General features: G+C 42.3%; 1 protein-coding gene across 3 annotated transcripts in view; it reads right to left on the bottom strand.

Moving 5' to 3' along the window:
* LOC149470080 (N-acetyllactosaminide beta-1,3-N-acetylglucosaminyltransferase 3-like) overlaps positions 1-12517 on the bottom strand; it is an 84463-nt gene that overhangs the window by 60495 nt on the left and 11451 nt on the right. The window contains exon 2 of one of the 3 annotated variants that reach the window (XR_016310732.1): positions 10224-10449. The exons of the other annotated variants lie outside the window; for them this stretch is intronic. The gene's annotated coding sequence lies outside the window, so the exon portion shown is untranslated. Of the gene's footprint in view, positions 1-10223; positions 10450-12517 lie in introns of those variants that run through there. 3 annotated transcript variants of the gene reach the window in all.

Raw genomic sequence — 12517 nt, 5'->3', positions numbered from 1 at the left:
TCAAAGCTTAATTGAACAAACTCAGGGTAGAAGCCAACTGGCTACATTGGAGAGCTTCACCAGATTTTGCTCTCTCCAGTTTTAGTAAATCAATCCCAGTGTGTTTTTGGGTGCATGAAACTACATGGTGCCACAAAAAAAAAAAAAAAAAAAAAAAAAAAAAAAAAAACCACCACGAAAAAAAACAAAAACAAACAACACACAAAAGCTTTCTCCCTAGGTTTCCTTCAGGTACAGCAGCCCATTCAAACACAGCACCCATGACCCACAACAGTTGGAACCTAGGCCTTAAAAAAAAAAAAAAAAAAAATTCCCCTGCTCGACAATGTCATATTGCATCGCATACTAGCACATTATGTGCAACCTAGCTTAAAACTAAACCCTCCACCACCGACAGGGCTTTCACCTTCACCCAGTCCCTCTTCCGGGTTCACGGGCTCCGGCAGCTTGAATGGCCGAGATGCAATGACGCCACTCCCGCACACGTGCACTTTTTACGGCACACAACTCGGAAGGAATGGTACGGGCATGCCGTTTCTTCAGAGCGCATGCGCTGGTACTGCTTTACAAGCAAATATCTCCTAAATAGTACACGTTTAGGTGATAGTTACAGTACCTAAAAAGGTAAGCCTTATTATAGGCTTACCTGTAGGTACAAGTTAAAAAAAAAACAGTTTTTACTACCACTTTAAAGCCCAACTTCAGGAAGTCCAAGGGTTAAAGTGACCATAAACGCACACATAAATTAAAATAAATCCAATATGTTTAAATATAAAATAGAAGGCACCTTCTATCTCTCGTTTGTTTCATACATAGTTGGTCTGGCTGAAAAGAGACAAGAGTCCTTCCAGTTCACCATAAAAAAAACAAAACAAAAAAAACAACAAAAAAACAAACAGCAAAGCATGACACAATTTGCTCCTGCAAGGAAAACAATTCCTTCCTGATCCTCCAAGAGGCAATCAGATATTCCCTGGATCAACTTTACCTATAAAATGTTTGTATCCAGTTATATTCGGTGTATCCAAGAAAGAATACAGGCTTTTTGAAGCAATCCACTGAGCTGGCCAGAACCAACTCTTGAGGGAGTCTATTCCACATTTTCACAGCTCTTACTATGAAGAAACCTTTCCGCGTTTGGAGATTAAATCTCTTTTCCTCCAGATGTAGAGAGTGCCCCCTTGTCCTCTGTGATGACCTCAGGGTGAATAACTCTACACCGAGTTCACTATACGAACCACTTATGTATTTATACATGTTGATCATATCCCCCCTTAATCTCCTCTTCTCAAGAGAGAATAAATTCAGTTCTTCTAATCTTTCCTCAGAGCTGATCTCCTCCATGCCTCTTATCAGTTTGGTTTCCCTTCTCTGTACTTTCTCCAGTTCCCCAATGTTCTTTTTGTGTGTAGTCCATCTCTCAAATGCAAGCTCTTTTCTGCTATTCTCAGACTTCCTGTTCTAGGGGGCTATGTTCTCTCTCCATGCTGCCCCAGCATATGTGAACATAGCCCCCCTTTCCTGTTCACTTCCGAGATGGACTACACACCTATGTGCAGACACATTCAGCTCTGTTGGAATGATACAGTTGCAAGAAAAAGTATGTGAACCCCTTGGGATTACATGGAGTTTTGCATGAATTGTGCTCTGAACGTCATCTAAGTCACAACAATAGAAGAACACAGTCTGCTGAACATAATACTACACAAACATTAGATGTTGCCATGGTTTAATTGCACATAACATGTAAACATTCACAGTGCAGGGAGGAAAAAGTATGTGAGGTCCTAGCTTAATGACTTCTCCCAGAGCTAATTGGAGCCAGGAGTGAGCCAACCTTGACTCCAATCAGTGTGATGATATTAGATGTGTTGCTGACAGCGGTCCTGCCCTTAAACACACACCTGTTTTGGGTTTACTGGTTTCAAGAAGCACTGTCTGATGTGAACAATGCCTCGCAGAAAAGAGCTCTCAGAAGACCTACGATCAAGAATTGTTGACTTGCATGAAGCTGGAAAGGGTTACAAAAGTATCTCCAAAAGCCTTGATGTTCATGTGTCCATGGTAAGACAGACTGTCTACAAATGGAGAAAGTTTAGCACTGTTGCTACTCTCCCTAGGCGTGGTCGTCCTGTAAAAATGACTGCAAGAGCACAGCGCAGAATGCTGCATGAGGTAAAGAAGAATCCCAGAGTGTCAGCTAAAGAGCTACAGAAATCTCTAGCACATGCTAACATTTTTGTTGACACATCTACAATAAGGAAAACATTAAACAAGAATGGAGTACATGGGAGGACACCACGGAGGAAGCCATTGCTGTCCAAATAGAATATTGCAGCACGTTTGAAGTTTGCAAAAGAGCACCTGGATGTTCCACAGCACTACTGGCAAAATATACTGTGGACAGATGAAACCAAGATTGAGTTGTTTGGGAAGAACACACAACACTATGTATGGAGAAAAAAAAAGGCACAGCACACCAACATCAAAACCTCATCCCCACTGTAAAACATGGCGGAGGGAGCATCATGGTTTGGGGCTGCTTTGCTGCCTCAAGGCCTGGACGGATTGTTGTCATTGATGGGAAAGTGAATTCCAGAGTTTACCAAGACATTTTGCAGGAAAACGTACGACCATCTTTCCGCCAACTGAAGCTCCGCAGAGGATGGGTAATGCAACAGGACAATGACCCAAAGCATACAAGTAATTCAACAAAACAATGGCTGCAACAGCACAGAATACGCCTTCTGGAGTGGCCCAGTCAGAGTCCCGACCTCAACCTGATTGAAATGCTGTGGCATGACCTTAAGAGAGCGATTCACACCACACATCCCAAGAATATTGCTACACTGAAACAGTTTTGTGAAGAGGAGTGGTCCAAAATGACTCCAGATCAATGTGCAGGTCTGATCTGCAACTACAGGAAACGTTTGGTTGAGGTTATTGCTGCCAAAGGAGGGTTAACCAGTTATTAAGTCCAAAGGTTCACATACTTTTTCCTCCATGCACTGTGAATGTTTACATGTTATGTGCAATTAAACCATGGCAACATCTAAGGTTTGTGTAGTATTATGTTCAGCAGACTGTGTTCTTCTATTGTTGTGACTTAGATGACGTTCAGAGCACATTTTATGCCCAATTCATGCAAAACTCCACGTAATCACAAGGGGTTCACATACTTTCTTGCAACTGTATTATGCATAGACCTGAAATAACAGTGCTGCTCGCCTACACTAGTTGCTGTGAGGTGCACCAGTGGAGGATAGGGAATGTGCATAGAAGAAATAGAAAGCCTGAAAACAATGATAAAGAGATTTTTCAAACAGAGCCATGGTATGCTTGATATTTTATAATGACGAAGTCCCAGTTCACACTAGAACGCAGTGCAGGAAACACATGATCTGTGCGCACTTCCCGCATCGCATTCAAAATACACTGACCTTGTGATCTGCAGCAGGTGTCAGTGCCGCAAACGCAGGTTGCAAATGCAGTGCGTTTGCCTGCACTGGATTGCATAGTATAAAACTACCATGAGAAACGGCTGCAGTGAGTTTCCAAAAACTGGGTAGCATTTGTAACTGCTTGCCCGCCGCCCTATGGCAGAAATACTGCTGCGCAAAATCACGTATATGCATCGGCGGCTTCAGCTGTTGATCAATCAGTCCCGGCCAGTGATTCCCCGCCGGCACCCAGCAATTGCTGAGCATCACTGATGTGGGAGAGGTCTGTACGTAAATACAGATCTCTTCCCTGTTAGCTCCAGCGCACGGCTTTGTATTGCTGTGCATAGCAGAGCAATACAAAGCAGAATGCCTACACTGTAAAGCACACACACAGCACACAGTAAAACAGCACACAGTTAAGCCTTTGATCCCCCAGATGTTAACCCCTTCCTACCCAGTGTCATTAGTACAGGGTCAGTGCTTTTTATTAGCACCAATCACTGTATTAGTGTCACTGGGAATGTCAGTGGCAGTTCGTCAGTTCCCACCCAGTGTCAGAATGCCCGCCACAGTCCCACTATAAGTCGCTGCTATTACTAGTATTAAAAGAAAAAAAAAATTCCAGTTTATATGCTGCCATTTGTAGATGCTATAACTTTCATGTAAACCAATTCATTTACACAATTTTTTTTTTTTTTTTTTTTTTCCAGCAAAGAGATGTTGCAGAATACATTTTGGCGTAAATTTATGACCAAATTTGATTTTTTTACTGCACGTTTAATAGCAGAGTCAAAAATATTGTTTTTTTCTTAAAATTGTTGGTCTTTTTTGTTTACAGCGCAAAAAAAAAAAAAAAATGGCAAATACCACCGAAAGACAGCTCTATTTGTGGGGGGAAAAAAAAGAAAAAAAAAAAAAAAAAAAAGACGTAAAATATAATTTGGGTGCAGCGCTGCATGACCACGCAATTGTCAGTTAAAGTAACACAGCACCATATCGCAAAAAAAGACCTAGTCAGGAAGGGGGGATAAATCCTCTGGAGAGCAAGTAGTTAAGAAGTACTGTATATTAAAGTGCATGTAAAGACAATTTAGTTATGGATAGAGTAAGGAAGGTTGGTGTGTTTGTATATATCATTGTCATCGAAACAGAAAGTGATGGAAAAGCCAAACATTTGGAGTTGTCATCAGAGCAAGGACAAAGCCTCCAAAAGGGATACCCGTTTACTATGACAACTCTCTAAGATGGGAATTCTATTCACCTTATCGAGATTTACTCTCAATTCCTGTTGTAGCTCCAAGGCAGAAAATGAAGGGATGTCTCCCCAGTTGGGGAAATTCAAAAACAACTAAGTTGGCAGCACAGTGGCTAAATGGTTAGCACTTCTGCCTGGCAGTACTAGGGTCATTGGTTCAAATCCCAACTGTGACACCACCTGCCTGGAGTTTGCATGTTCTCCCTGTGCCTGTGTGGATTTTCTCTGGGTAATGCGGTTTCCTCCCACACTCCAAAGACATGCTGGTAGGCGAATTGGATCCGGTCTAAATTGTCCCTAGTATGCGTATGTAGGAATGTAAGTTAGGGACCTTAGATTGTACAGCCCTTGAGGGTTAGGGACTGATGTGAATGTACAACATATATGTAAAGCGCTGCGTAAATTGATGAGCTATATAAGTACCTGTAATAAATACATAAAAAGGGGGGGGGGGGGGGAGAAGGGTTAATGTTACACATAACCTTTAACCACCCAACAACATTAGGCATTCTATGCATGCCCAAGATAAAGAAAACTTCATGTGAATGCTTTGGGTGTTTGTAGTATCGCCCAGCCCCTCCTCCCCTGTAGTATATACAGGCAATAGCCAGGATTACTCTTATTTACACTGGAACAGATCTTTCTGGTTTTAGGATGAAAGACACTCAGAACTGTGTCTGTAGTGTCAAGAAGAGATACAGTGAAGATATTTTGGTAGTTTTAGGAGTGGTTGATGCTTGAAATGGACTTCCAGCAAAGGTAGTGAGTCAGTCAACAGCAAGTGGATTTAGACGTGCTTGGAACAAACAGATTTTTACTCACAAAAAAATAATTGTATATTAAAGAATATGTAAACCCAACATTTTATATTCTTGATATGTGCCTGCTGTGCCATGTACTTGTATGAAAAAAATATCCTGTTCTCTTAGTATTCCTTTGTGTGAGATCCCTGGTGTTCCTGCCAGTCCCTCTGCTTTCCTGCAACACTTTGATGCTACTTGAGTGCCGAAGAGTGTAAAGTCGTATCAAAGTCACACCACATGAACACAACTGTTATACTTTCCTATTAGCCAAAAAAAGAAAAAGCATAAAATAGGGACAAAAATGTGTTAAAAAAAAAAAAAAAAAAAAAACCAAAAAACACACAAAACCATGCCAGAAAAAAATGCATTGCCTGCAACCTGTATATATGTGAACCTAGCCTTAAACTTTTTTTTCATGTGTTCCTTTTTTTTTTCTTTTTAAATGTGTCATTTAAAAAAAAAGTGCGACATTGGGAGGAAAAACAAAAAACTATTTCATTTGTAAATAACTGTTACATTCTGTAAAAGAAACAAGATCATGTTGTGATACACAGGAGAAATTAAGTGAAAATACAAATAAATAAAAGTCAGCAGCTACATAACCTGTAACTGCAAAATTTTAAAATACACTTACCTGTCCCTCGGACAGCTTGCGGCTTCACAGCCAGGTGCCCACTGAGCATGCGCGAGAAGCGCTGCGCTTTGTGAATGGCCTCATAGTCTTCTGGGACCGGTCACGTGTACTACGGGGGGGGGGGGGGTGGGGGGTGGACAATTCTGCTTCGGATTGCCTAGGCAATCGCAGCGGGAGTGAGAGCGGGTACCTGTCAAATTCGTGTATCCGCTTCTCAAAAGTGCCAATCCTTAATGGGGAGCAGGGGACAAAGGCTTAAAGCAGAAGTTCCCCTTTTGGGTGGAGCTCCACTTTAAAGAATATAATATGCACTTTTTATCAAAAGAACACGATTAAACCCAGATTCACATTGATGCGGTGTGGCACATTGCATTTGATTCACAGGAACTGCACCACATTCCTGTGCAAATCACATGCGATTTCTGTGCGGTGGAATTTGAGCCATACATTTTATGGCTCAAATCGCACCGCAACTGCACCAAAAAAATGCAGGACCCTTTTTTAGTCCACACTAGAATCAGATCACATGGGATGTTCACACAGATGCGATCCAATTCTGCAGATCGCACCGTGTTTTGCAAACGGATTTTGGGGTGTCATCAACACATCCACAGTGGTTCATATGAACAGGGTGCAAATATGATGTGGTGCAAAATTGCACAGAAACCAGTGCGAATTTTGCACCTCGTTAGTGTGAACCCAGGCTTAAAACGAAGGCCCCTTTCAGACAGAATGGACCCATCAGTGGATCTGTCTGCTCAGCAGGGTATCTCTCCATTGAGATGACAGATGCTCAGGTGGATGACAGGTCTGTTTCCACACCGCTGCTGCAGAGCGGACACAGCCTGCTGACTTCTATGGGGCAGTCGGATGGAAACAGAACGCTTGTCCGTTTCCACTTGTCATCCAATCCACAGGACAGATGGGGAACGGATCCACATCTGTCTGCTTTTGGCGTACAGGATCGGATCAGATGCCGGTAGGTGTCAGCAGACACTTGTCCGCTGACACCCACCGATCCATAGAGGTGTATGGGTGGACCGATCAGGCCTGCCTGAAAAACTGACCTGATCAGACCATCAGTGTGAAAGGGACCTTACACTGCTGAAACTAAAGAAAAAACACCTTACTTTTTTCTATAAAAAGTGCGTAAAATATTTTTTCCAAGACAATTTAGCTGGGAGAAAACCTTATTTTTACTGAAAACATACACGTTATATTAAAAGAGAGGTTTGGAGGGTTTTTTCCCCCCAAATTATACTTACCTAGGTGTATGCAGCATTGGTCCGATTCTTCATCTGTCCCCTGTCGGCTCTAAGTGTGAGAACTCAGCAATCACATGATCGATAATTATAATCGCGGAGTTCTCACAGCCGCTCTGAGCAGAGAGCGGTGACTGTCAGTCGCAGCTGTCTGCTCTGCCACCCCCCGCTCACTTTAGCGCTGGGCTGTGGAAGGGGAGGCTGGCTCACTTTCTCAGCGCTCTCTGGATCCAGACTTTGGGTCGGGATCTTTCTCCAGCCTTGACCGTCTGAGTGACGTTAGCCAACAGAGGGATTCAGCCCTCTGTCAGTTGAAAACCAGTCACAGGAGTGCAGAACAAATGTGATCCACAGGAGATGTACATCCAACAGAGCTTTGGCTGTACTTTTCCTTTATACAATGACAAAGTCTCATCAAATCAATGGGTCCACAGTTCATGTAAATGTTGTCTTTTCTATAGGGTTGTACAGGTGTGAGAATTTGAAGTGGTTAAGCATATCACTTACAATAATGGAAAAGCAGGTTCTGCAAGATTTATGACTTTAGGTGATCTAAGGCACTTCTGACCTTACAGGTTCACACCACTGCTTGTCATCACTGCTTAGGGAAGTCCTTATACCCTTCAAAGCAGTATTAGACCCAAAACTGAAAATGTAATATCAATAAAAAGCAATCATTAGATGTGGTGGCTGCATTATTTTTCTTTTTTTCGCCCCCCCCCCCCCCCAGTGATCTGGCCAGTAACATACCCCCTGAGAGTACCCCCAACTCTGGATGAATGAGCATAGGGGGCAGATTTGGACTGCAGCATTGCCAGTCCAGGGAGAGGGGAGTGTTGATTGTAGTAGCAGATTTAGATACACTAACAAATTAAATCCAAACTCCAGCTCACACTTTATAATCAGTTGCAACAAACAATTGTTTATCCTTTTGGGATAAAGGTTTTACATGAATAAATAAGAGCTGATCATTATGATCACCCATGTCAGTGGTAAACAGTGTCTCATCCCTGTAAACTGATACATCTGCAGGCCAGCTTGTTCTGTTGAAAAACAGGTCTATTGGCTGGATCACCAGATGTAAATAGAAGAAAGAAAACCTAAAAATGAAAACTAATGTAGCCATCACATCTATGAATTGGTAAGCTGCAATATAATAAAATGTTTTTTATTTGGGGGGGGGGGGGTTGGGGGTTAAGCTCTGGTTCACACTGGATGTGACTTGGCATGTGATTTGCATGCCTTGCGACTTGCAAATTGCAAGCCAAGTCGCACCCTATTGTCCGCTATTAGAGCGGTCATATCGGTGCGGTTCCGACTTGCTTGGAGCCGCACCAATTTCAAAAATAGTACATGCACTACTTATGGTGCGATTTGCATCTGTATCAGATATCTTGCAAATCGCACCTGAAATCGGTGGGCCCTCCGAGTTTGAAATCTTACAGTGAAGTCGCACGATTTCAAAGTCAGATGTGAACAGAGGGTAATACTGCTTTACCCACTTGCCTACCGGACACTTATACCCCCTTCCTGTCCAGGCCAATTTTCAGCTTTCAGTGCTGTCGCACGTTGAAGGACAATTGCGCGGTCAACACTGCACCCATATGACATTTTTATCATTTTATTTTCACACAAATAGAGCTTTCTTTTGGAGGTATTTAATTGCCACTAAGGGTTTTATTTTTTACGCTATACACAACAACAACAAAAAAAAAAAGTTTCTTTGTTTCTATTATAAAATTTTGCAAACAGGTAATTTTTCTCCTTCACTGATGTGCATTGATGAGGCTGCACTGATATGCAGCGATAGGCAGCACTGATGATCCTGCACTGATGGTAGGAACTGACTGATGGCACTGATGGGCAGCACTGATCATCAGTGCTCTGATGATCAGTGCCAATCACTTCTCTGACAATTGCCAGTTATCAGCAGGACTTTCCTCAAGCTGTGACAGCATGAGAAAAGTGCAGCCGATAACCAGCAGCTGTATTTACCCAGTGTCATTGGACATAGCTTATCACGTGGTAAAAGGGCGCTGTGATTGGCTGTTTACCATATCACGTGATCAGCTCTGTCTGTAGGACACAATAATCACTGGCAACACCGTGTGCAAAATCTGGTACAGCTGTGCATGGTAGCCAATCAGCTTCTAACTTGAGCGTGTTCAATTAAGCTTTGACAAAATAACCTGAAAGCTAATTGGTTTCTATGCAGAGCTGCACCAGATTTTACACTCTACAGTTTTAGTAAATCAAACAGCCATAAAAGCAGAAATGGCAGTCGCTCACATTAATTAATGTGCAATGCATGGAACAATACAAAAGTTTCCCAGCACATTTAGCTAGTCAATGTTAACAAAAAAAAAAAAAACAAAGAAAAAAAAAATTAATTGAACAGTTTCACCATTTTAGTTTCAGAACAAATATTTCATTTAGTTTTTGTATGTCAGGACCACAAAATAAAGAAGCAGTCCTATGGAATTGTCTGCCCCCCACCAAAATTTCTTTGAACAACCACTTTTGTTTAATTTATAGTATATAGGAAAGTTGTTCAAAGGGAAGTCTGGTTGGAATTGTTGTGAGAAAGGTTGATACAGCTGTTTAAAGTGGAACACCTAGGGTTGCCACCTCATCCCTTTAAAACCGAACACATATTACTTACATAGGTTCTGTGGTCTTATCTGCATTAAATTGGCCTCAGAACCTGTGTAATGTGTTCAGGTTTTAAAGGGATAAGGTGGCAACCCTAACTACACTGCATCTGAGCCACACAAACCAAAAATGATATTGAATTAATTTTTAATATTCAAAGCAAACTCAGCCATCTATGTCTCCATGCTTTATTTTACTGACAAATCACTTTGAAAAAAAAAAAACCCTGACATATCTGGCAGTGGCCATCTTGAGTAAGATGATTCTTGTATCATTTACTTCCTGGAATCCATCAGTCCTTAGCTCAGGCATACAAACAAGAGGGTGTGCTTAGCTGAGAAAGTCCCTCCTGAAGACTTCTGGGATGTATGACATCATTTATCATTTGCCTAGGCAGTAACTGAAGTAAAAAAAAAAAAAAAAAAAAAAGTATGTTTAAATCAAGTAAATATATACTAATGCTAGCAGCATAAGAATTAAAAATTGTCAATGCCGATTGCGAGAGTGAAGTTCTGCTTTAAGTTCAAAGTTAACAGTTAGCTTTAAACCCTACCGAGTTTAAAGGCCACAACCTTTCCACATTCATATCTTTGGGGTTTTAGAAATTGTATTTGTTATTTATATGATGCAGTTTGTGGTGGGGCAATAATGGGTGTGTACAATACCAATCAGACATTCCTGTCCATCAGGCAAGGTTCTGACAAAGGAGAAGCTCAGGCTTGTTTGTACTTGTGTCTGAACATGCCTGAGCTCATCATTCAATCATTTGTGATTACCTGAAGGAGACTCAGCGGGGTTCCCTGTAATTAGCTCTGGGAAGCCGCATTCAAAGCAATGGGAGACTGCCAAGCCTGTAGTTATTTTACCATTCAGGCAGTGATTATCTGCAGATAATAGTCCCTCAGCACAGACTGTGTCAATGGGCCCTAAACCGATTCAGATTGGTCAACAGCTTCCACAGAATGAAGAATCAACAGCACTGATGTGCTCCTCAGACTGGTCCCTGGGACTTTGGCCCCTTTCACACGGTAGGTCCAATCAGGTCCACCTGACAGTTTTTCAGGTTGGCCTGATCGGATGGTCCATTCACCCCTATGGACCTCTGCGTCCAGTCTGGTCTGCTAAAAAACACATGTGGACTTAAAGAACTATACTCATCTTTGGATCCAGCAATGCGGTGTCCTGGATCTCCCTGCCCAGCCGCTAACACCTTCAGGTGGTAAGCTTCTGGGTCTCAATCGCCGACAGCTGTGCTGTCAATGGCTGGGCAAGGATGACACGTAGCAGTTCAGTCAGATTCGGCTTTGCCAAATTTACGGTGAACTATGCAGCAGGGCGAACTGGCAGGTAGGTAACTATTGCTGAAGAGACAAAGCATATCTCTTCTGCATTAAAATTCCTGCCCATTCACCCTTTTTAATATTTTGAGCTAAAAGTTCCACTTTAACCTCCTTGGCAGTAATTCCGAGTGTGGCTCGGGGTTAATTTACAGTACTAAATGCGGACACCCCGAGCTACACTCGGGATTACGCTATAGTGCTTCGCCTACGATCCCCCGATCCTTACCTTATCCTGCGATCCCCCGATGTCCTCCGGCCGATGCCGGAATCCGTCTTTCGGGTTCTGTTCCCTGCGAGCGTCGGGACGCAGGGGGGCAGAACCGGCAGGAGTTTCCAATAAGTAAAAATATGACATACACACAATACATTGTAATCTGTTAGGATTACATTACTGTATCAAACCATTTCACATACATTTTGTCCCTAGTGCTTTGTCCTGTGCCCTGCCTGCACTTTTACTGTTCTTTCTGCCTGGAAACTGAGAAACGTCCATGGTGTTCAAAAACCGTCCCTTTAGGTCAAAACACCAGCTAGAGAACAGCGATAGTGAATTAGAATCACTTGCAGAATTGAGTGATAATGATTCGTGGGGAAATTCCTCATCAGACACTGAAAACGATTCTGCGAATGAGCTCAGTGATGTGCGAACTTGGCGCCCTTTCAAATGTCAGTGTTTTTGGTTTGATTACATTACATTTATTATATTTATTATAATTTCAGGTTTCAAACTTTACCATACCCGGGATGTTTACTAGACTCTAGTTTGGACAGATTTAAGTGAGTTATTCCCATGAAATTACAGGCCTACAATATAACACAACAAATTTCCATGCAAAACAATGTTCCGCTTTGACATTCAAAAATATTGATTAGTTAGACCGCCAGGGAGGTTAAGGCACCCTAAAAGGGAGCTTCGGAACTTCACTTGCTAATGGCCAGCTAAGCAGGTGAAGGCCGCAGTCATGAGAAATCTGCATTCAGGTGGCATTTCAGCTGGGAAGAGAGCACATGTCGTGGCACAATTAACTCCTTCATGTCTCATCCACTTCACAGCGGCATTACACTTTACTGACTGTACTCAAACCATGGTGCAGCACTTATGAGGGGATATTATGAAGCCCACATCCT

The sequence above is a fragment of the Staurois parvus genome, unplaced genomic scaffold, assembly GCF_062004578.1.
Source record: "Staurois parvus isolate SC_StPar_1 unplaced genomic scaffold, SC_StPar_1.0 ptg000053l, whole genome shotgun sequence".
Taxonomy (NCBI): domain Eukaryota; kingdom Metazoa; phylum Chordata; class Amphibia; order Anura; family Ranidae; genus Staurois; species Staurois parvus.
The sequence above is the reverse complement of the archived record's forward strand: the minus strand, read 5'-3'. Positions and strand labels throughout refer to the sequence as shown.